We start from the raw sequence: 20,816 nt of genomic DNA, 5'->3' as shown, positions 1-20,816 counted from the left end.
CATGCCTTTCCCTGTCCCTGCTAAACACAGACTCAGATATGTCCGTCTGCAAAGAATTACTTTAAAAGTCACAGGACCAGGACAAGGGGACTGCTGAGTGGCAGTTTTCTATGCCTGTGGCTTCTGACACGATGATGTTGAAATAAGGAATTTTTGGAATGCACTACAAGGATATGGTGAGGACACACTGAAAGAAGAGGCAGCAGATTGCATGATGTGCTTGCCACAGTCTTCCTCAGAGAAAACCCTCACACACTCGCAGACATCCTCCTGGCAGAACAGCTCACATCAGTGTGGAAAGAAACGACTTTGCCCTCACCAGAATGCCCACACCTGATCCCAGCTCTGCTTCCTGCTGCTCGAAAAGACAAGCTGCTCTTCTCCAGGAGTCTGCTTCCTCATTTGTAAAACGAATTCTCCACAGGTATGCTCAGCACAGTGCTCACAGGAAATGCTGAAGCAACAGTATGTGCCCTTACTATGGACGGCAGAAGTTACCATGATTTAGGATGTCTCCTATAGAAGACAGATTTGATAAACTGTATCTTGCTCCAGGGAAGTGTGGTAAGACCAATGGGAAATTAATGAGGAAGATCTTCGTCCTATGTTGTGAAGAAACTTCTAACCTTCACAGTTGCCTAAAGTTGAGTCATTTGCCTGGTGAAATGGGGAGCTTTCACACACTGGCGATGTTTAGATAGCATCCCTACTGATGATGCAGAAATGACTTATGTGTCGGGCAGAAAGGCTGGCCAGAGATTTCTTAGACTTCTGCCTCGGGGCATACAAGGGCATAAGCATGAACATGGTGTGCATGTAGCCACACACACACACACACACAGAGGCACAGAGGTACAGGCACAGGCACACACAGACAAGAGGCAAACACTTTCTCCCTTCCAAAACAACCTTCCCTCTGCTTTCTGCCATCACTCTCTTTGTTCCTTCTTCTTTTATGCACATTTTCTTTTAAGCTATTTTTGAGCAAAGCCCTGTATGAGGTAGGTTTTGCCAGATTCAAAGCTTGGAACTGGTATAGTCCAGCCCTCTGCTAGGCAGCATTCAGCATTTGTAAATTGTCCTCATGTTTTGGGAAGAATGTTTCCAGTTTTATGAGCAATTCCAGCTTAGACCTGGAGGTACTTCTTGTAGGAAAGCTATTCACTGTTTATAAGATCTGGCTGTTAAATAGAATACCTTAATGGAAATCAAATAGTCTTAATTTCCCTATTATTGTGCTTGTGTATCACAAGAGACATGCATGGATTTAACTTCCTCCTAAAATTCTGTCTTCTGTGTGATTTTACTGGCAGAGTATCTGAGTGGGAAATGTGTAAAGCCTTTGGAATCTGTAACAGACTGAAAAAAACACATGTAAAAATATGTCCAAATGTTAGCACCATTCCATCTCCTCCACAGGTAGCACTTGTTGACTGACAGCTCAAATATCTTGCAACATGATTCTAACATTAATCATGGTCAGTTACCTGCACTTCCAGAATTCTAGATGGGTCACCTCTAAAACAGGTGTTACATCTGTGACACCAATGGTGTTGGGGCATTGTGGACTATGAGGTGTCCAGTCTAGTTTTACAGAACCTAGAAAATGTGTTTCAAAGCTGATGCAAGATTGCTGAATTAATACAGAAACATGTCATCTCATTTCCTCCATCGGAGGAAAGATCCAATGCTTATTCTCTTCTCCCAGGCTGAGGAGCATTCATGAGAGCATCTGGTTTAGTGAGGGCTGAGATTAAATAGGTGGATCACAGAGGGGGTCAGCAGGTAAAGACCACGCTTACTTTTAGCTGGACCCAGGGATCCATTTGGAAAGGCCGCTCGCCTATATGCTCTATGTGGGAAACTTCAATCTGTTCAGATGCTCCAAGTGAATACAACACATGCTGCTTTGCACCATGGTGTCAGTGAGATGCCTTAGTTAGTAACAGAGATTATTTTTAAAGAAATTTTATCTTCCTACAAATGATTCAAGTTCATTCTTCTTTATGGCAGAATAGCACTCCAGTGTGTATAAATGTCACATTTTCCTTATCTGTGCATCTGTTGATGGACATATATGCTGCTTGAGACCATAATGTTAAGTGAAATAAGTTAGACACACAAGCTTAAATACCACTTGGTACGGGCTGGGGATTTAGCTCAGTGGTTCCTCCGCCTGCCTAGCAAGTGCAAGGACCCAAGTTCGATCCCTGGTACCCCCTCAAAAAAAACCAAAAACCACTTGGTTTATCTCATATGAGAAACTAAAAGTAGAAATAAAAAGCGAAATAAAAAGCAAAATAAAAGAGAGATAGTAGGAAGTAGGGAAATGGATCTTTTGCAACAGGGAAGGAAAACAAGAGGTGGAGGGAGGCAGAAGGAGCGGGAGATAAGGGATAAGAAAAGGAATTGAGATGTGTTCTGCACATGCACCAACTGCACACAAGGAATGGAAACATTACGCCCCGCAAAGAAGGACAAATAAAAACTTTTAAAAAGATTTTATCCTATTAAGTAAAATAATTTTGGATAATTTATACACTGTTAGAGAATGCAAACACTGGTATAATAAAAGTGGGGAAGAAAACACTAAACATGGGACAGTAAGGTGAAGGGGGAGCAGTGGGTAGGTAGCACATGAATTCTGTGCTGTCCGGTCGTTTGCTGAGATGCTGCCAATTTGTATTTGAGCATCCAGATTGCCAAAGCAACGGAGAATAAAACCCACTCCCTTTGAAGATTTAGCGTCAGATAAACAAACAAACAAAAACAGCGCAGGTGCGGTTCCAATGGAGAAGCACAGTGCCTGTGGTGCAGATGAAGAGATGAGCACTCCAGCTAGAGCAGAAGAGGCTGTATGTGAGGGTGAGCGGCCCCTCGGCTCCCAGCACAGCACAGCCTGTTGGTGGCACTGCCAGGAACTCTGGTTCCCACATCTGCTCGGTGACTTCGCGGCCATCTGTGGCCTCCTGTGGCCTGCTGCTGTGTGTCCAGGGATGTAACTACTTCTCATTCTCTCTGCAGCCAGAGTGTCCATCAGAGGGAACACAGCAGCCAGCAGGAGCTTGAGCCATCCGGAGGGCCTCAATGCAAGTATCTTAAATTGCCTGGTGGTTTGCATAGGTAGAGGAGCTACTAATGAACCAGGCACAGTTATGCCCACCTGTGATCCCAGCGCTCGGGAGGCTGAGGCAGGAAGATTGCAAGCTGGAGCCCATCTGGGCAACTTAGAGACATAGTGAGATCCTTTCTCAAACTAAAAATATAAAATTAGATTTAAAAGGCCTGGGATCATAGTTGAGTGTGAAGGTCCTGGGTTCAATCCCCATACCCATCCACAAAAGCTACCTATGCAATTTTAAGGGATGGAAACATCCTCCAATACTAAAAGTGGGGCAAAAGAACCATTTGAAGACAGAGACAAGTATGACAAAAAAAGATGCAAACGTACTAGAGATAAAATGTTAGAGATATTTTAAATATATTTTATATTGTAGACAACTTTATATTTATACATTTTATATATTAGAGATGAATATTAGATGATAAGAGGTGTTCTAGGCATAAGCTAGTTCCAGAAGTCATCTGCAGGGCTTGTTTATTGCACAATGTCGTGGTCAGGTATCACGGCACACACCTGGAACCCAGCACTCTGGGGCGAGAGAATTGCAAATTGGAGCCCAGCCTGGACAATTTAGCATCTTCACAAGATCCTATCTCAAAGTAAAAAAAACCTAAAAGTAAAAATGGCTGGGGATTTAGCTCAGTGTGAAGGCCCTGGGTTCAAGCCCCAGTATGGCAAATTTTTTTTTTAAAGTGCTGTATTACTGAATGTATATGCTCATTTTCTGGAGGGAGACCATATAGCTTCTGGTCAGTCTCCATGCCAGCTTCAAGGGGTGGCAAATCTGGATGTAAACATGGGATTTTCTTTTCTTTTTTTGAGACAGGGTCTCACTATGGAGCCCAGGCTGGCCTCGAACTCACAGTGATCCTCATCCTCGTGCCTCAGCCTCCCAAGTGATGGGATCACAGGCATGCGCCATCACACCCGGCTGACATAGGATTTTCTACAAGCACCCAAAACTACTTCTACTGGTTAACTCTACCACTGCTCTGCAGAAAACAACGAGTCTCCTAAAGAAATCATTCTCTACTAACATTTTCCATTTCAACATTCCAACATGTCATTTGGGCATGGTGGTGGACACCTGTGATCCCAGCACTCGGAAAGCTGAGGCAGGAGAATCGCTGCAAGTTTGAGGACAGCCCGGGCTACATGGTGAGTTCAAGGCCCACCTGAATCATACAGCAAGGCCCTGTCTCACAAACAAAAAAAAGTAGGAACAATTTTGCACAAACACATACATACATATCCCTCCTGCCCCACACCATTTGCAACTGTTTCTTTTACCTTTTCATTCTCACAACTACCCTGAGGTAATCATTTTTCCCATTTTAGTGATAAAGGGAGTCGGTAGAGATTTAGAAACTAGCTGAAGCTCATAAACAATGCAGTGGGGTCGGACCTCCAGGCACCAGCTCTGCCAAACACCTTCTCCATATTCCGTTTCAAGTGAGAGTGTGCGAATCCACAACCCTGGAAAGGACCCCTGCTCCACTGCAACCAAAGCAAGTGCTCCTTGTCCAGAGCACTGCTGCTCTCCGCTCGCCCAACAAGCTGTGTTCCCTGTGGCGGTGGCCCTGTCACAGCTTCCTCCTGCATTTGAGTGTAAGGTGGCCCTGGGTGGGCTACTGTTTCACACCCACTATACCCTGTCTTAGTTACTTGTCTCGTTGCTGAGAAAAAATACCCTACGTCCAGAGTTAGGGGAGGAAAGGTTTACTTAACTCAGAGTTTGTAGAGGTTTCAGTCCATAGTCGGCTGGTTCCAAGGCAGGGTGACATAGCAGAGGAGAAACAGTTCATGGTGGGCAGAAGGTAATAAAGCAAGCAAGAGATGAGACAACCTCCTTCATCCTTCTATCCCTTATATTGTATCCAGGCTACTGGGATTAGGGCCATGCCAAGCCAATCAGTGGACTGATTTAGTAATCACCCACCCTTAATCCTAGCACTGCACCATGAATCAACTGCACACTCTAGATCCTCCCCACACCATCCTGGGAGGCCAGGGATATCTGGAACTTTATTCAAGTGACTCAAAGACACCATTCTGGGTAACCGCAGTCTCTTCAAGGAACATTCACATGACCCGCCTGTTCTGAATTACAAGCAAAATACTACCGGCTTCCATTAGCCATCAGCCCATACAGAACACAAAGTAGGTGGTTTAAAAACAAAGCCACCTCACTAGAAGAAAGGCACATTCCCTAAATGATACAAGTAGCTGCTCTTCTGGGGTGGGGAGTGCACCAGAGGCACAGACTAGCTCAGCTTTCGAATCCCAGGGGCTGGACTCGCCTGGCCAGATAGGCACTGCCAGCTGGGTTGGGTGACAAGTCCCTTCACCATCCACCACGTCTGCCGTGAAGTTATGAGATTTCTGTTCTGTTGTTGAATGCATTGCCAAGAATCCAACGGATGATTTCATTCCAAGATGAAGGAGGAAAACTGAAACGGAGTGAGTCTATTAGGCACTCTCGTCTGACAATAAAAATGAGTTAATGGCTAAAATGTGTTTTCAAAACGTCTTAACACTACAAGTAATGGCACTCAAATGGGAAAATGCCTTGAATATTGTCATCGATCATTAATACAGAGGTGTCCCTCAGAAGGGCTTGGCATTCTCTGTGGGATACAAACTGCTGGAGCCCAGCTGTAAGGCAATCCATGGGAATTTGCAAAAAAAACCCCGAAGACCCCATTATAGAATTGAACAATTAAGTGCAGGTTTAAAATAGCCCTCTCAATAGCTGAGTTCAGTTTTCTAACATAGACTATTACCTCATCATAGCTAATTTTCCCATAAACACTGATGTTAGAGCAACAAAAAGCGTCTCCAAGAAGTGAGGGCAAAATTAGATTCTTTTTTTTTTTTTCTTTTTTCTTTCAGGGAATGAAAGTCAATGCCTCCCTCAAGTTCAGATGCAAGTGTGGAAGCTGAGGGCCCACCGCTGAGAAATCGTTAGTTTTGCTTTGTTTTCTTTTTTTGTTTTTTTTTTTGGTACCGGGGATCGAACTCGGGTCCTTGCACTTGTGCAGCAGGCGTCGAAACCACTGAGCTAAATCCCCGGCCCCAAGAGAAATTGTTAGTGAATCTGTGCTCTTTTCACTTGTGAAGTCAAGAACATGTTTAGAGGAAACCGTTTGAAGGGTCTACTCCCTATTAGGACAGCTGGCAGCCCCAGCCCACCCAGGCCAGCTCTGCTTAACTGAAGTGGGAAAGGGGTGTCCTGGCGTTCTGACTCCAGTTTTGGGGCCTGCACTGTTATCTCCTCCTGGTTTGTCCGCAGCTGCAGGTCTCATATCAGGGCGATTCCCTGCAGGCACTGCAATGTTGGTGAGGCCGTAATATGCCCACTTCCCATGCTCCTCCATCTCAGTCTCCTCCTCCTCCTCCTCCTCCTCCTCCTCCTCAGTGGAATGAAAGGCAACATCACCTATGAACTGTGGAAGCCAGAGACCTCAGCATCCTGTGGGATTTCTCCGCCTGTTCCTGCTCTTGGATTGTTCTCTCAGAGGAACCCTCTACACCTCCGCTCATCCCTCCCCTCCCGGCTGCTCCCTCTGCCCTGGGTCCCCATCTCTCCCCCCCCACCACTCCCACACTGGATATCTCACCAGTCTCTGACCCTGTCAATGGCGGTGAATTAATTCCTTTCCATTTCTGTTGTCTTACGATAGGACAGGAAGAAAAAACCTGAGGCTTCTCCTTGTGCCCGCCCGCCTTTTGCGATGGGCAGCTGCATCACACATCTGTTCCTACAGCCTCTCTGTCTCCATCAGGGGATGAAATATGACCTCTCAGGTCAAGGCCAAAGCCTTCAGGGAAGCAGCCCCCCCCCCCAGGAATTCAACAGCCCCGGGGCCGCAGACTGACTTGATTTCTAAGTCAAGTCTTTCAGAACCTGGATTTTCTTAAACTTGGGCCCACCTGTATACCAAGGCCCACACTGGAATTGACACATTGCCAAAACATTAGGTGAATCATTTCTTAGATCATATTTAACTGGGAAAATGGAGGGGGGGTCAAAAATTATAGAAGTCTAAAAAAATTAACCAAAGACCACGTCACATAATAAAACCCGGAAGAACTGGAGGCCCTGGGAAGGTGGCACGCTGCACTAAATCTCAAAGGGCAGCAAGGCTCGAGCTGCCAAAGCCTCACTTGAAATCTCAGAGACAGGTGTGGCTCTGCCTTTGTTCCCGGCTTTGAAAGGGGCAACTGCACTGATTTTACTACAAACAAAACTGAGAAGGAGACGCCCTGGCTTGGCCCCCAGGGAGCTGAGAAGCCATAAGCCTAAGCCTGGCAGGACAGGCAGGCAAGTGAGGGTTCCAAGTGGGGCCCCGAGGGGAGCTGCACAGGTACAGGCCTACAGGCACACCGGCCGCTTCCTGAGCCAGGCCCTGGGCAAGAAGGACCTGCAGCCCACAGGGCAGGGGCAGGCATGTTTCAGCAGAAGCATCGCCGAGATTTCCGGGCTGGTACTGCAGCCCCCAGTGCCTGTCTCGAAGCTCTCTTTCAAGTCGCAGCCCCTCTGAACCTCTGAACCTCAGTCAGAGACCTGCACAAGGCTGTACGTTCTTCTTGCTTTTTTTTTGTTGGTTTGTTCTCCACCTGCGGCGTTCCCTGTGCCTGGAACTCCCTCTCCCTCTCTGCCTGTGGATGTTATTTTTTTCAGCCAAATCACACACCTCCTCCCAGAAACACCCGCTCCAAGCAGCACGGCCACGTGCTCTCGCCTTGCGTTCTGTCCATCGCTGTGTCTCACTCGCAGCATTGTCCCCGCCTTCCACTGCTATGCTTCCCTCCCCAGTAAGGACTCAGCATGGAGCGAGACACAGCACTCTTCCTTGATATTCCTGGAAATGCATCGAATAGGCACTGCATAGCAGAAGCCACAAAGATGCAAACTACGGAAACACGAAGCAGACAAATCAGTCATCCTTAGAAACGGGTGGAGAAATAAGCGGATCCCAAGAGGTAAGCACTTTGTGATCCTTTTGTCTGGGGATCCCCACCTGCTTTGAAAATCCAATGCAGATCGGCCTCCTAATAGAAAGGCACACAGGCGCAGACCAACATCGGTCCACGAGGTGCAAGTAATACGCTGGTGCCTAGCACGGAAATCTCCCATCTATTTTAAACCATGAGTTTCAGTTTACAGGTGCCCAGGCAGAATGAGGGCTGCTTGTGTGCGGTCCATGGACTGAACCACTCCAGAAAAAGAGGGAATCAGTTAGCAGAAACGCAGGCGCTCTGGAGACCTTGGGCGCAACACCCTACTTTTCTGACTCTGTTTCCTTTCCTTTCCAGCTTCCAGTCCTTAAATCAGAGACGGAGGCCGGCAGAGCCCTTAGGGTCGGCCGCTCACTCACGCCCCGCACAGATCCTAGTCCGTCCGCGCCCCCTGTCGTGTACTTGGAGAACCGCAGCCCCTATGCAAACAAGCCACTTTCCTTTCGATAAATTCTGCAGTTTTGCACTGGAGCCAAGGAAGGAAGGGGAACCGCGGCAGACCACGGCCCCCGGGAAGAGGGTGGACGCCTACTGTGGGGTCCTTCGCGGAGCTGCGAGCCACCCGGGAGCCGTGCTGCACAAACGCAGGCCACGCCCTCTGCACGACAAGGCGCAGGAGCCCTCACAGTCCCGGTATCCAAAAAGCCCGGAGCACGGGGCGCACACGCACAGCGGACACCGAGGTCCTCCGCCGACTCCAGCCAAAGAGACATTTAGATTGCGCCGGAGGCCGCGGCAGACATCTGCTCACCGACACCCCTTGGGCCGCGGGTGCGGAAGCCTGGGGCACGGCTCCCTCTGCCGGTCACGCCCCGGACTGCGGGAAGGAGACAAGCAGCCTCCCCGGTTTCCTGGAGTGCGGTGCCCTGGGCTTGGGATTTGGGCGCTGAGACCCTGAATTTAAACGGAAGTCCCCACTGCAGCATGCATGAGCTCACACACACCCTTCGGAACCAGGAAAGGAAATCAGCAACCGCCCACTGCCAAGTCTTCACTGAAACTGCAACCAGTGCCCAGGACGTGGTGGGCCGGACCTTCCTGTTACCTCCTCTCTCTCACTGTGGTTCAGACTGACAGACACCTCGGGCCTTAGCCACTGTCGCCACTGAGTGCGGGGTCTGCTCCACCTGGGTGTCAATGCCGTATCTCAGTGGTGTGGGGAACCTGGTGGAAATGCTCCGCTCCGCTGTACTCTTCAAGATACGGGTAACTCCGCTGCACCCTTGAACCGAGTTGTGAGCTGGTCCCAATGGAGAACCGAGCAACAAGAACGTGAGCGGTGGAGTCCAGAAGACCTGGATCTGATCAGCCATTTATTAGCTACACAGCCTTGCCCTGTGCATTGAGCAACATCAACTTAACTTTTCCAAGTCTGAGTTTCATTGTGAGAAGATCAGGGACCATTTCAAGCCCCGAAAAGATGGTTTCTATAAATAGCAAGACATCACACGTGAGTAGCCAGGCATATGAATGGCAGCTGCCCTCATCACTGACACTATTGTTTATATAGCTCTACCTGCTGGTCTTCGTTCTGCCCTCCTGGCCATAAGGAGAGTTCCTCTTCCCTACACAACCATTAATATCTGAAGGCTCTGAATACAGCCTTAGAGTGCACTCCCTGGTGACACCCAGGTTCGTAACTCTCACCATGTCCCCGGTCCCTGAAGCCCACACTCGTGTGTCCATTGGATGGCCTCACTTGTAACAGACCTTTAAATCCACACGGCCAGAATTAAAGGTTTAGACTCTTGGCCTTGAATCTGCCCCTTTCCCAGGCCTCCCTGTCTCAGTGAGTGGCAAATCTATGCTCTCAGGAGCGCAGGCTGAAAGCGCGGGTTTGTTATCTTGATCTGCTATCTTCTCTTGTGTCCCATATCAAGCCACCTGTCCCCCTGGCTCCACATTTAGGGTATGTCTTGGATTCAGTCATTTCACTCGCCCTCCTGGGGCCTGGTGCCCCAGGCCAAGCCACCCCTTTTGCAGACTGTCCTTGCCGGGACTGTCACCAGTGCCTCCTGCGCAGGTTTCCCAGTTCTACCCTTGCCTACTCCCAGTGACTCCTTAAAAGCTGCGCCCTGTCACCTCCCCACTTCAGTCCCTTTAGTGACCTCCCCTGCCACTCACAGTGCTGGGCCTCGGTCGGTCAGCGTCAGCTCGACCTTGTGTGCTGTTATCTTGAACCAGTCCATCTCTACCACTGCCTCCTCCTTCCCACTTCAGCCACCTGGGGCTTTTTATTGTTTTCTTTCTTGAGCTTATCACATATCTTCTGGGGCACTTGCTAGTCCTTTGGCCTGAAATGCTTTTCTCCAATAAATAAACATGGATTTTCTTTAAATCTCTGTGCAAAATTTATTTTTCTGTGGAGCCCAACCCAGCTATCCTATCTAGAATAGTACTTCACCCCACATCTCCTCATCGCCCCCACTGGCTAGGTTTTCCTTTTGGTATCTGCCACCACTGATGTAGGCACCCCCTCCCCAACCTGACATCCAGATGTGGAAGAAGTGAGGACACTCATTCACGAAGACACTTCCCATGACTGCCTTGTAGGTCTTGCTGAACAAGGTTCTTCCTCCACATCACAAGAAAGGAGAGGCTCTCAGTTCCTCCTGAGGTGCCAGTCACAGTTTCTCTCACTGGCCAAAGTCTGTACCTCCTCTGACCTGTGGTAAGAGCAGATGGCCACCATCTTTCTTCCACCTGTACCCCACCTCTCGTGGATGCAACCCAAGATGGCAGCACCCTACTCAGATGTACTGAGCTACACCCAAAAGACATGCGGCTGAGTACGTACTTCTTAGTAAAGTGGATAACAGCAAGCTCTTCCATTGAGTGTGTACATATTCTGTGAGAGGCCTTGTGCTAAACAATTCCCAGATATTGTCAAGCTTAACCCACGAATCAACCCCCAAGGGACTGTACCGCTCTCATCTCGGACACAAGTTGAGTAACTTGCCCAAAGTTGCTCAACCGATAACCAGCAGAAGACCAGAAAACTCTCACTCTGAATCACTATGTTTATCCACTTGCCTGGTACTCCAGAGCTATTAGTAGATGTTTTCAGAAGGAGAAAAGTAGCCTGATGCATGGCTTGTGGCTCTGGGCAGGACAGGAGGCTGGTGTTGTGGAAGTCACACCCATGGTACCACTGAACAGCTGGGGCATTGAACTGGGTGGCACTGAGTGAGGTTTCTAGGGCAAATTATTGTAAGTGATCCATCCGGGGGAGGCTTCCTGAATGAGCTAGAATATGACCTAGGCTTTAAGAAAATTACTGAGGATTACTCCAGGCTCCTCAGAAAGCAGAACCCAAAAAGCAGGGCCTGGGATCCTCCTGAGCAGAAATGCTGCTTGAATCTTGGGCAGGTCAGAAGTTTACTGCATAACACTGGCCTGAGAATATCCTCATGGCTATAATGTCACCAAGCATTAAGAACTGCAAGCTCTGTGTGACAATCTCATGTCAGCCACTTACTTGATATGGGACCTTGGGTAAGGTCAATACCCTCCTCTGAGTCTCAGCCTGATCTCCTGCCCCCGACAGTGCTGAGCCAGACAATCAAGGAGACCTTCTCTCTTCCAGTATTCTGGGTTTGGGAACATCAACCATTCCCAAACCCGTATTCAGGCTGCCTCAGCATCAGTGAAGTGAATTAGAATGAGAAGCCACTTGGATTTAAGAAACAGAACTTCACTCCAAAGGGCATCTATGGGCTTATCCTTTGAAGCCCTCTGGATTGCAAGCTCTTTAGGAAGGACAGTGACAATAGAGTCACAGTGCCTTCAAAGGTGCCATGCTACATCAAAATTCACCTTCTAAGGTCAGAGAGTGCCACAGAGTTTATTTCTGTGAGGAGGCAGTGATTCAGAAATCAAGTAGAATGGATAAACCACTAAAGAAAAACTACTCCCAAGCCCTTTACTGTACTTTTAAAGCATCAAATATCACAAAAGGCACCAAAACACCAGCTACAAATCATTTTCATACATTTAGTAAAGCAGGCCCTCATGCCTGGACAGACTGGTTTAATCTATTGCCCAAAGGTATAAATATGATATTTATCTCATTCACAACCTTTCTGTTTGGAATTCTGTAGTGATTGAAGACCTGCCCTATGTTTACCCGTAGAGCTCAAAGTAGGCTTCACTAAAATAAAAATAACAGCAAAATTTTAATATCAAGGCACTAAGTTGAGGAGGTTGTACAGATACCAGAGCTGTGTTCATTGGCTTGCAAAAAATTCCGTGAGATGACTAAAGAAAGCTCTCAATGAAGGCTTTGGAAGCCTAATTACACTGCTCAGAAAATGGAAGGATCTACTTGGAATAAGTTATAAACATTTGCAAAATTTCTAGAAAGTGTAAGTATAACTCAACAGTCTCTATTAATACCGATCTGTTATCTCTGTCTCCTGCCTACCATGCCATGGACTGTTTCTCCTCTGCAATGTCCCCCTGCCATGCCACCCTGCCTTGGAGCCAGCTGACCATGGACTGAACCCTCCATAAACTGTGAGCCAAAGAAACCTTTCCTCCTTTAAGGTGTGTCAGGCACTGTGTCTCAGTGATGAGAAAAGTGACCAAGACAAAAAGAAAGAGGAAGGCAAGAAGAGAAGGAGAAAGACAAAGGAAGGAGGGAAGGAAGGAAACAAGCGAGCAGGGAGGAAAAAGAGAGGGAAGGGAGAAAGAAAGGGAAGGAAGCAAAAGGGACACAACATTGTCTTGTCATGTTCATGCCTGGTTTACTAAGGGTACAGCTAGCATTAGGGATCCCATGCTGTGCTTGAAATTTAAAAGAAAGAAACTTGGGTCATTAGAATGGTCTCGATGATGCAGAGGTTAACTTCTGACAACAGACTGAGCAGGATGTGAGAAAAGCCTGCCCACAGCCGGTGCTAATCTTGGGAAGCATCTGGCCTGAGCTCTGGGCTCTGACCCTGTCAGTTCACTCTGGGAGGCCTAGCAGCCAGCAGCCCATGCAGCAGCAGAAGAGCAAAGTCTCCTTGCCGGGGAAAATGGATTCGGGTTTTGTGGATGCTCACTTAAAAGTGAAATTCCTGCACAGTGAGAATGCATGAGGCTGGAAGGGCCCAGTGGCTTTGCAGAAGTGGTGCTGAGGTGCTGAGTGCCTTCCGCCCCAGATCAGTGAGCAATGGCTGGTCTTGTTCCAGGCAAGAATTTGATTCTTCAGCCCTGTTCTTAACATGCATCATAGCTGACAAGGAAGCCCTGGTACTGAAATCCCAGAGATGCCAACAGTCCCTGCAACCATTCTCTGGCTTCCAAGCAGGACCCCAGCTAAACTGAGGAGATAACCAAGCCTGAGGCCAGCCCTGCACACTGAGCTATAGTGTCTCACTTACTCTCACCCTAACCCTCAAACACAGGTAAATCGTTTAGTTTGTCTCTTTGTTTTTGTGGTACTCAGCTACATCCTGAGCTCTTTTTTATTTTTTATTTTGAGACAGGGTCTTTTTAAGTCACTAAGTGCCCCAGGCTGGGCTCACACTTGCTACCCTCCTCCCTCAGCCTCCCTGAGTGCTGGATCACAGGCCTGTGCCACCACACCCAGCTCAAATTGCTTGGTATTAAGAGTTACTATGTGGTATAGATTTCTGAAAAAGAGCATTTAAATGTAAGAGTTTAGCCACTAAGGGGCGTTATCATCTCATATGAAAAATGTTGGACCTAGTCAGGTAGGTTCTTAGCACAAAAGCTGAAGTTTGCCAAAAAGGAAAAACCATTTCAACAGCCTGTATATCTTCTAAGCAATATTCCACTGGAAGTCAGAAGCATGGGAATTCACAGGTGTAGTAAGATGCTCAATTCCTGCTTCTAGGTCATTTCAGAAACATGAGTCTTGACCCATTTGCCAGAAATGGTGCCGATGCATTTGGGAAGGCAAAATGAACAGATTCAGCCATTTGACTTAGTAATTGCCCTCTCTGGCATTTTTGACTAAATTCTTCAATCACATTTTCCAAAGAGGAAAACATCTGTATGGAGGCTGAACCAACGTGACTCCCATTGCAACCACAGAGAAAAAAAAGTGAAAACTCTTATTTCAGATTTATCAAACTGAGTTTCTACAACTCACTTGAGTGAGACTGCCACTAAACATTCTATTTTGGATCTGGGGAAATACTCTAAATGCCATTTAGTAGAAGTGGAGAGTCTCAATTTGTGGTCTGAACCCCCAACCCTGCACTTGTGGCAGACACAGGGACAGAGGTACAAGCTGCTTCCACCCACAAGGCAGGAAACGGGTAATACACAGGGAAGGCGGCAAAGTCCCTGGAACATCCCTGCTTACATTAACAAACCGAGGCCACAGTCAGACCAAACAAACAAGCTCACAAAGTTTATCTGCGAACTTCTGTTTGGGCAAAGCCCCGCTGTCGATGACACAGCCCTGGACCGTCCTGACCTCAACTTTCCCTGTAGCCAGGGCTCCTGGGGAGATGTCTGTGGCCAGAGCTTTCCGGCTGCACTGGCAGACCAAGGGCTGCTGGGCTGCTTGCCCACTCCACGTGAGGAAGCAAGTTGTTATTCCTGAACTGCCCCGCACTCAGCCCACGGCGAGCCCTGCTCCTCCAAGCTCCCCAGGTCAGCTGGTGCTCACTGGGCCCTAGGAGGGAGTGTGAGCAAGTGGTTGCCTGCCACCCGGCCTGGGCAGGGTGCCACATCCTCCAAAAGCTGTCTCTTCCCTAAAGCCAAAGCGGTGCAAGCTCTTTCCCAGCTCTTCCTAACGCCCAAGTCCCTTTGGAAGCCACTTTTCAGATAAAGAAACTGAGGCACGGTGAGTTCTGGGACTCCTGAAGACCACACCTCTGCCTCCAGTACAGACCCCTAAGGCCCTACACAGTCACTCTTACCCACGGAGCTGCTGCAGCAATCAATTTCCCATCGTTTCTTCATTTCTAGTCATGAAAGAGAAAATGGTTTTTCTGTGAGCTTTCTAGGCTCTTGATGTGCTCAGTATGGTCAGAGCCAGCAGCAGCCATGTGGGCACTGGGCAGGCTGCAGAGTTGCAGTTCCCAGGGCATTCTGCATGTTCAGGGTGCCCGGGGGCTGCAAGTCTCAGAACGACTGCCCCTGGACCGAAAGGGCCAGAGTCACAGCCCCTTTGTCCTGGACCTGCGCTGCCCCCGAAGCTCCCTCTGCACTGCTGCTGTGTACATTTGTTTTATAAATGGGCTCCTGTGATCCTACTGGCGGGAATGAAAATGTAGCCAGGAGGAGGATTCGTCAATTCCCTCTATATCCCGGGCCTGGCACTGTCTTTACCTCACTCCTTGAGCTCAGGACCACAAGAACACAAAGCTGCACCTTTCCCATTATCCACACTGCTTCCTGTGCTCCCTGGCTCAGTTTACCCGATAGAACAAAGGATCAGATAGGAGCAAGACCAAATGATCCATCGGATCCTCTGAACAGTAACATTTATGAAATCTCCAAGGCAGAAGCCTCCATATAAATAGAAAAACCAGGTATTTCAATCCAATACTTGCTTCATTTTTTTAAAAGGCAGAAAACAGTCAACCCATTGTCTGCAGTCACGGATCGAGCCTGAGTCTAACATTGTGTTGCTCACTGAGCAGGCAGTGTCTCTCTGAGCCGCCAGCAGCAGCTCAGCTCTGCTGCCCACCCCGGGGTGAGCTGGTCCAGGGGTCCCCCAGTGGCGCCATCTTCCTCCTGTCCACTGGCTGGTGGTCGGCATGGCGACACCGGAGACACTCTTGGCTTGAGCCATCTCTTCCTGCAGCTCTATTATCGCTGTGTGAGATCTTGCCCCAGAAGGACCGAGAAATCCTGAGGGTAAGGTCTGATGTCAGGGGAGAACAAGAAAGTCTTTGTCGGACCCTTCGAGGGACCAGGCCAGCCAGGCTCAGGGTGTGCATAGAAGAGTTCTGTGCTCACCCAGCCTGGGTGCAGCATGCAGCCCCTCGCCGTGGGGACATCGATGCACACACCCTGTGCTCCCTTCCTCCTCCAACACCCAGGAGAGGGCTGGCGGCCGGGCCTGCAGGCACCTGCTCTGGGAGGGCTTTGGGGAGAGCTCACGGTGCAGCCAGAGCCAGCAGCTCCTCCCCATCATGGCCTCCACTGACAATCCAAAGGCTCCCAGCTGCCCTCAGCCACTCCGCCAGTGTCCTCCCAACCCCTCTAGGCCAACGCCCCTACTTCCACTCCCCCAGCCCCTTTTCGGGCGTTCTAGTGGCACAGGCTGGTGTTGCTGTCTGTGCCTGTCCCTGTTACCGACTTGAGCTTTGTAAACGCATCTGAGCCCAGGCGGCTGTTGAAGGAACAGGCATTCAGTGATGGAACCACAATGAACCCTGGAAGTTTATTTCCAAAATTCAACAGATGATTCAGGTCAAAACAGAAACAGCCGACATTAGGTGCGCACTCCACTCCAGCACCGTGCTAGGCGCCTGCGGGTGCTGACTGTGTAATGAACATGGTGGGACCGTTGGTTTTTTCATTCTACAGAAGAGGAGCTGTCAGAGCGATAGGCTCAAGAACATGCCTAAGTGGAAGAGTGCAAACCCAGAATCTGCGCCCAAGAGTAGCCCCACGTGATTGTGTAACGGCCACCAGGTCAGTCACTCTCACCGAATCCATCGAGCTGCACAGTCGGTGTCCCCAAGGATGCCCAGGAACCAGACACATGGGCTTCTGCTAACACCATCGAATCCCCAGCTCCTTCCGCCCCTGGGAACTGCAGACAGGTGACAGATTGCTGCTCCCCTTCATTCCTCAGCTAGCAGCATGGTCAGGGCTCCAGGCCGGGAAAGGGGGTCTTGTGTGGGGTCCCCGGGGCTGAGCCATCCTTAGAGGAAACCCTGGTCACTTCTGGCTGTGACAGCTCTGCACACCTCCCCTGCGGTCCACACCCAGTCCCAGTGGGACCACCCTTCCACCTTCTGTCTCTGCCAGCCAGCGGGCAGCTTCCAGTCGCCAGGAGAAAGGCAGGCTCAGCTGAACACCTGAGATGCTTCAACCCAGGCCAAGAGCAAAGGCGGACAACGCCTCTGAGAACACCGAGGCCTGGGAGAAGGGCGCTGAGGAGGAACTGCGGAGCCCAGTACTCGGCATCCGGCGGACTGTCGTTCTCACGCTTCCTCTTCTGCCTTCCTCCGCCTTCCTTCCTCCTCTCCATCCCTTCCTTCCTGTCTTCTATCTTTCTCCTCTCATACCAAGAACTGCCGCAGACAGGCAGAGCCCTGGGATTCTGGAGAGAAAGCAGCTCTTTCCCTTAGCGCCAGCAGGACACGCTTCCCCGGGCAGGTGGCATCTGGGCTGGGCTCCTGGGGTCTGAAGGACAGTGCCAGGGCAGAGCAGGCAACAGAGCATGCGGGTGGGGACAGCAGAGCTGTGCTTTCTCTGTCACACCCTCTACTTAGCACCTGGTTTCTTCTCAAACCTTTTAGGCTGCACTGTATGTGAAGGGAGATGCTGGCTCCTCCTGGGTACAGGAAGGTTCTGAGAAGGTTCTGGTGGGAGACTTAGCACAAAGGGAGAAGAAAAGAAGCCCAGGACATGTGTCTTTCCTTTGCCCAGCACGGGGGAAAACAGGCTCCCAAGAGCAAGAGACCAGATGGGATGCAAGAGGATGGCACTTCCTGGGCTGCCCAGTTCCCCAAGAAACTCTGCCCAGGCAGCAGGCACCCGCCATCAGCCCCTCACCCTGATGATCTGGAGCTGAGGCAGGGTCAGGCTGAGACAATGTGACTCTGAAGGAGCGAGAGCTGAGCAGTGTCAGGAAGGAGAAGCCACTTCCCTGGGAGCAGGTTTGCAAGCACTTGCAGGGCATGATGGTGCAGACAGAGGCACTGCAGACTCAGCCTCCCTGCCTCTAAGTGCAGAGAGTGTCCCTTGTTCTTCGCCCAGCTCTGCACTTGGGAGCTCTGGGTGAGCAGCTTGTCCAAGGGCAGTTCTTAGTTGCAAGATCTTCTCCTCCATCTACCCTAACCTCCCTATGCATAGACAGAGTGATACTGACCTCCTGATACACAACTTTCTGTTAGGGTTTACATCTCCTAAAACCTCATGCAATCATAGGCAGGACCTTTGGAACGTCGGTGGTTGAATGATGAGGGCTTAAAGCTACCTTGCTGTTAGGAGGCGGGGCCTGGTGGAAGGGGCGGGCCTGGGGGCGTGGCCTGGAAAGGGTTCATCTCGTCAGTTCCTCTCTGATTCCTGTCCACCATGCTGTGAGCAGCTGTCCTCCTGGCCTTGGTGAAACCAACCATGGACTGAACCCTCTATGAACGGTGAGCCAAAGTAAGCCTCTCCTCCTTTAACTTGTGGGTGTTGGGTATTTGTCCTAGAGATGAAGAAAGTAACTAAGATACCTCCTAATAACTGTGAGCCTTGGGCAAACCACTTCTTCATCCCTCTGACTCTGGTTCATCTTCCACCTGTGCCCCAGTGCTCCCTCCTGGGGGCCTTGTGAGTGTCAATTCCTTGATGCACACAGGCTCCACACATCTGAATGGATGGTTCCATCATCAATTCATCTTGCAGCCAGCAAGGGAAACAGAAGCTGACTGCTGTGTGCTAGGTTCCAGAATTTGATATAAAACACACACTCAGATATGTGCATGTGTCTCTGTGTATACACACATACATACACATATACATCTGTGCACCCGTGCACGTGTGTGTCCCCTGAGGAAGACAGAAGACAGATGCATGCTGCACAGAGAAAACAGCAGACCCAGCTGTGTTTGAAGCTGCTTTTCCCCCACAGGGAGTCACTTAGTTCAAAGCTATGCTAGTAACCAGCATTTCTGGAAGCTGGAGATGCTTCCTCCCCTTCTTTCAGTTTTTCTTGGCCCCTTTATTTTATTCTGCTAACACCGTTATGGGGTCAAAGAAGATAGCAATTCAAATTAGTCAATTTGCCTCTTTTCAGTTGCTGCTGGAAACAAGGTGGGAGGGTAAGGAGGCGGTTACTGATAGATTTTTAACAAGCAGAGTTGAGGTATTACATGTTTATGTCAAGCTCTCTGGCTATTTCCTTCCTACCACCATCACAGGGAACTGAGGGCTAGCCTTTATTTATAGAGTATGGATCTGAAGCAAGAGTATGTCTCTTCCAGATCCCAACTCCTACTCATCCTTCAATGTGCCACTCATATGACCCCTCTTGGAACCCACTCTCCTATGTGCACACATCAGTCTGTCCACTCTCTGCATCTCCCACTGTGGGCTGTTGTGACTCTGTCACATAATTATGGGTGCCTCGGTAGCCCGACTGGGCCTGAATTGTCCTCATGTTCGCCGGCTCAGCCCATATCTGGCGCATGGTAGCTGTTTAGAAATTATCTGTGAAATGAGTGCCTGCTTCCTCAAGAAAAAAGCCCTGTTAGTATTCAATGGAGGGAGAAGGGAGCCCTTCCGTCCGGGCTGGCAGGACTGGAAGGAAGCATTAGGGACCAAGACTCCACCCCTGCCACCACTTAGAAGAAGCTCTTGTCAGCCATTCAGTCCTCACAGAAACCAGGCTCGTGTCCCCAGCACTCCCAGCGATCCATGTGCCAAGACAGGACACAGAATCGCGTCACCGTTTCCCACTCCCTGGGACACTCTAGGGGGCACAGGGCCGTGGATTCACCCGCAGTCGACCACCACGATGTGGAGTCAATTCGTGCGATCTTATCAGAGCATCCAGAGGAGGGGCGAGACAGGCATTGAACGGAACTGAGAGTCAAATGAAATCCAGGCCTTGTCTTGTAAAGCTTCAATCTCATTAGGACATCTATTTTTGCTTAAAAACTGTTAGCAGAGCTGGGCTGGTGGCACAGGCCTGTCATCCCAGCACTCTGGGAGGCTGCGGCTGAAGGATCATAGGTTCAAGCCCAGCTTGGGCAACTTAGTGACTTAGCAAGATCCTTTTTCAAGAAGCAGGAGGAGGAGGAGGAGGAGAGAGACTGGGGACATAGCTCAGCGCAAAGGCCCTGGGTTCAATCCCTAGTACTGAAAACAGACAAACAGAAACTGTCAACATCCCTGTGCTGTCCGGAGAGCACACAACCCTCTGGCCTCCTCCCGGAGCCCCTGGCCTCTCAGCTCAGCCATGCCCTCCTGTCCACAGCCACTGCGAGCCAGACAGTGCATCTGGCTTCTGGGAGAAGCGGCTCCTTGTCCTGCTTCTCAGCTTGGAGACTCCCAGCGCCCTTCCCTGAGGATTCCTAGCCCTCATCTCTAGGGTGGAGAGGAGACACAAGGCCCCAGCAACTTCCCGGGCCAGGTCTCAGCCTGGCCTGGGACCCTCTCTTACCACAGCCCCGGAAGGGTATGTTGCTGCCAAGGGCAATGCCAAGGCTAGCTGTTGGGTATCCCAGGAATCAGTGCAGGCACTGAGAAGTCAGAGTTACCCAGATGCTTGCTGAAAGAAATGGCCCGAGGCAAGGCTCAGAAACAGTCCATCCAGTAAGTGGGTTCCACAAGAACTGGTGGCCATTACTTGAGGGAGGTTCCGGTGCACAATCTCTACTCTAGCACACTGGTTCAGTGATGAGCAAATTAGGCTGGTTATTTACTTCAGTCTGATTTATCGATGATCTTCTCCAAGGAGCCTGGAACAGGCAGCAGCCCGGGTCCTAAGCATGGGACCAGCCTCGCTTCCCTCTAGAGGCTTCTGAAGGAGTGACGCTTG

At 49.8% G+C, this 20,816-nt stretch overlaps 1 protein-coding gene across 11 annotated transcripts in view; it reads right to left on the bottom strand.

Moving 5' to 3' along the window:
* Cyria (CYFIP related Rac1 interactor A) overlaps nucleotides 1-20,816 on the bottom strand; it is a 126,702-nt gene that overhangs the window by 53,418 nt on the left and 52,468 nt on the right. The window lies entirely within an intron of this gene.

Source organism: Heterocephalus glaber, unplaced genomic scaffold (assembly GCF_053883595.1).
Source record: "Heterocephalus glaber isolate CG9 unplaced genomic scaffold, H.glaber_assembly_v1.0 deba00001724, whole genome shotgun sequence".
NCBI lineage: Eukaryota > Metazoa > Chordata > Mammalia > Rodentia > Bathyergidae > Heterocephalus > Heterocephalus glaber.
Note: the sequence above shows the minus strand (reverse complement) of the source record. Positions and strands in the feature narration are given on the sequence as shown.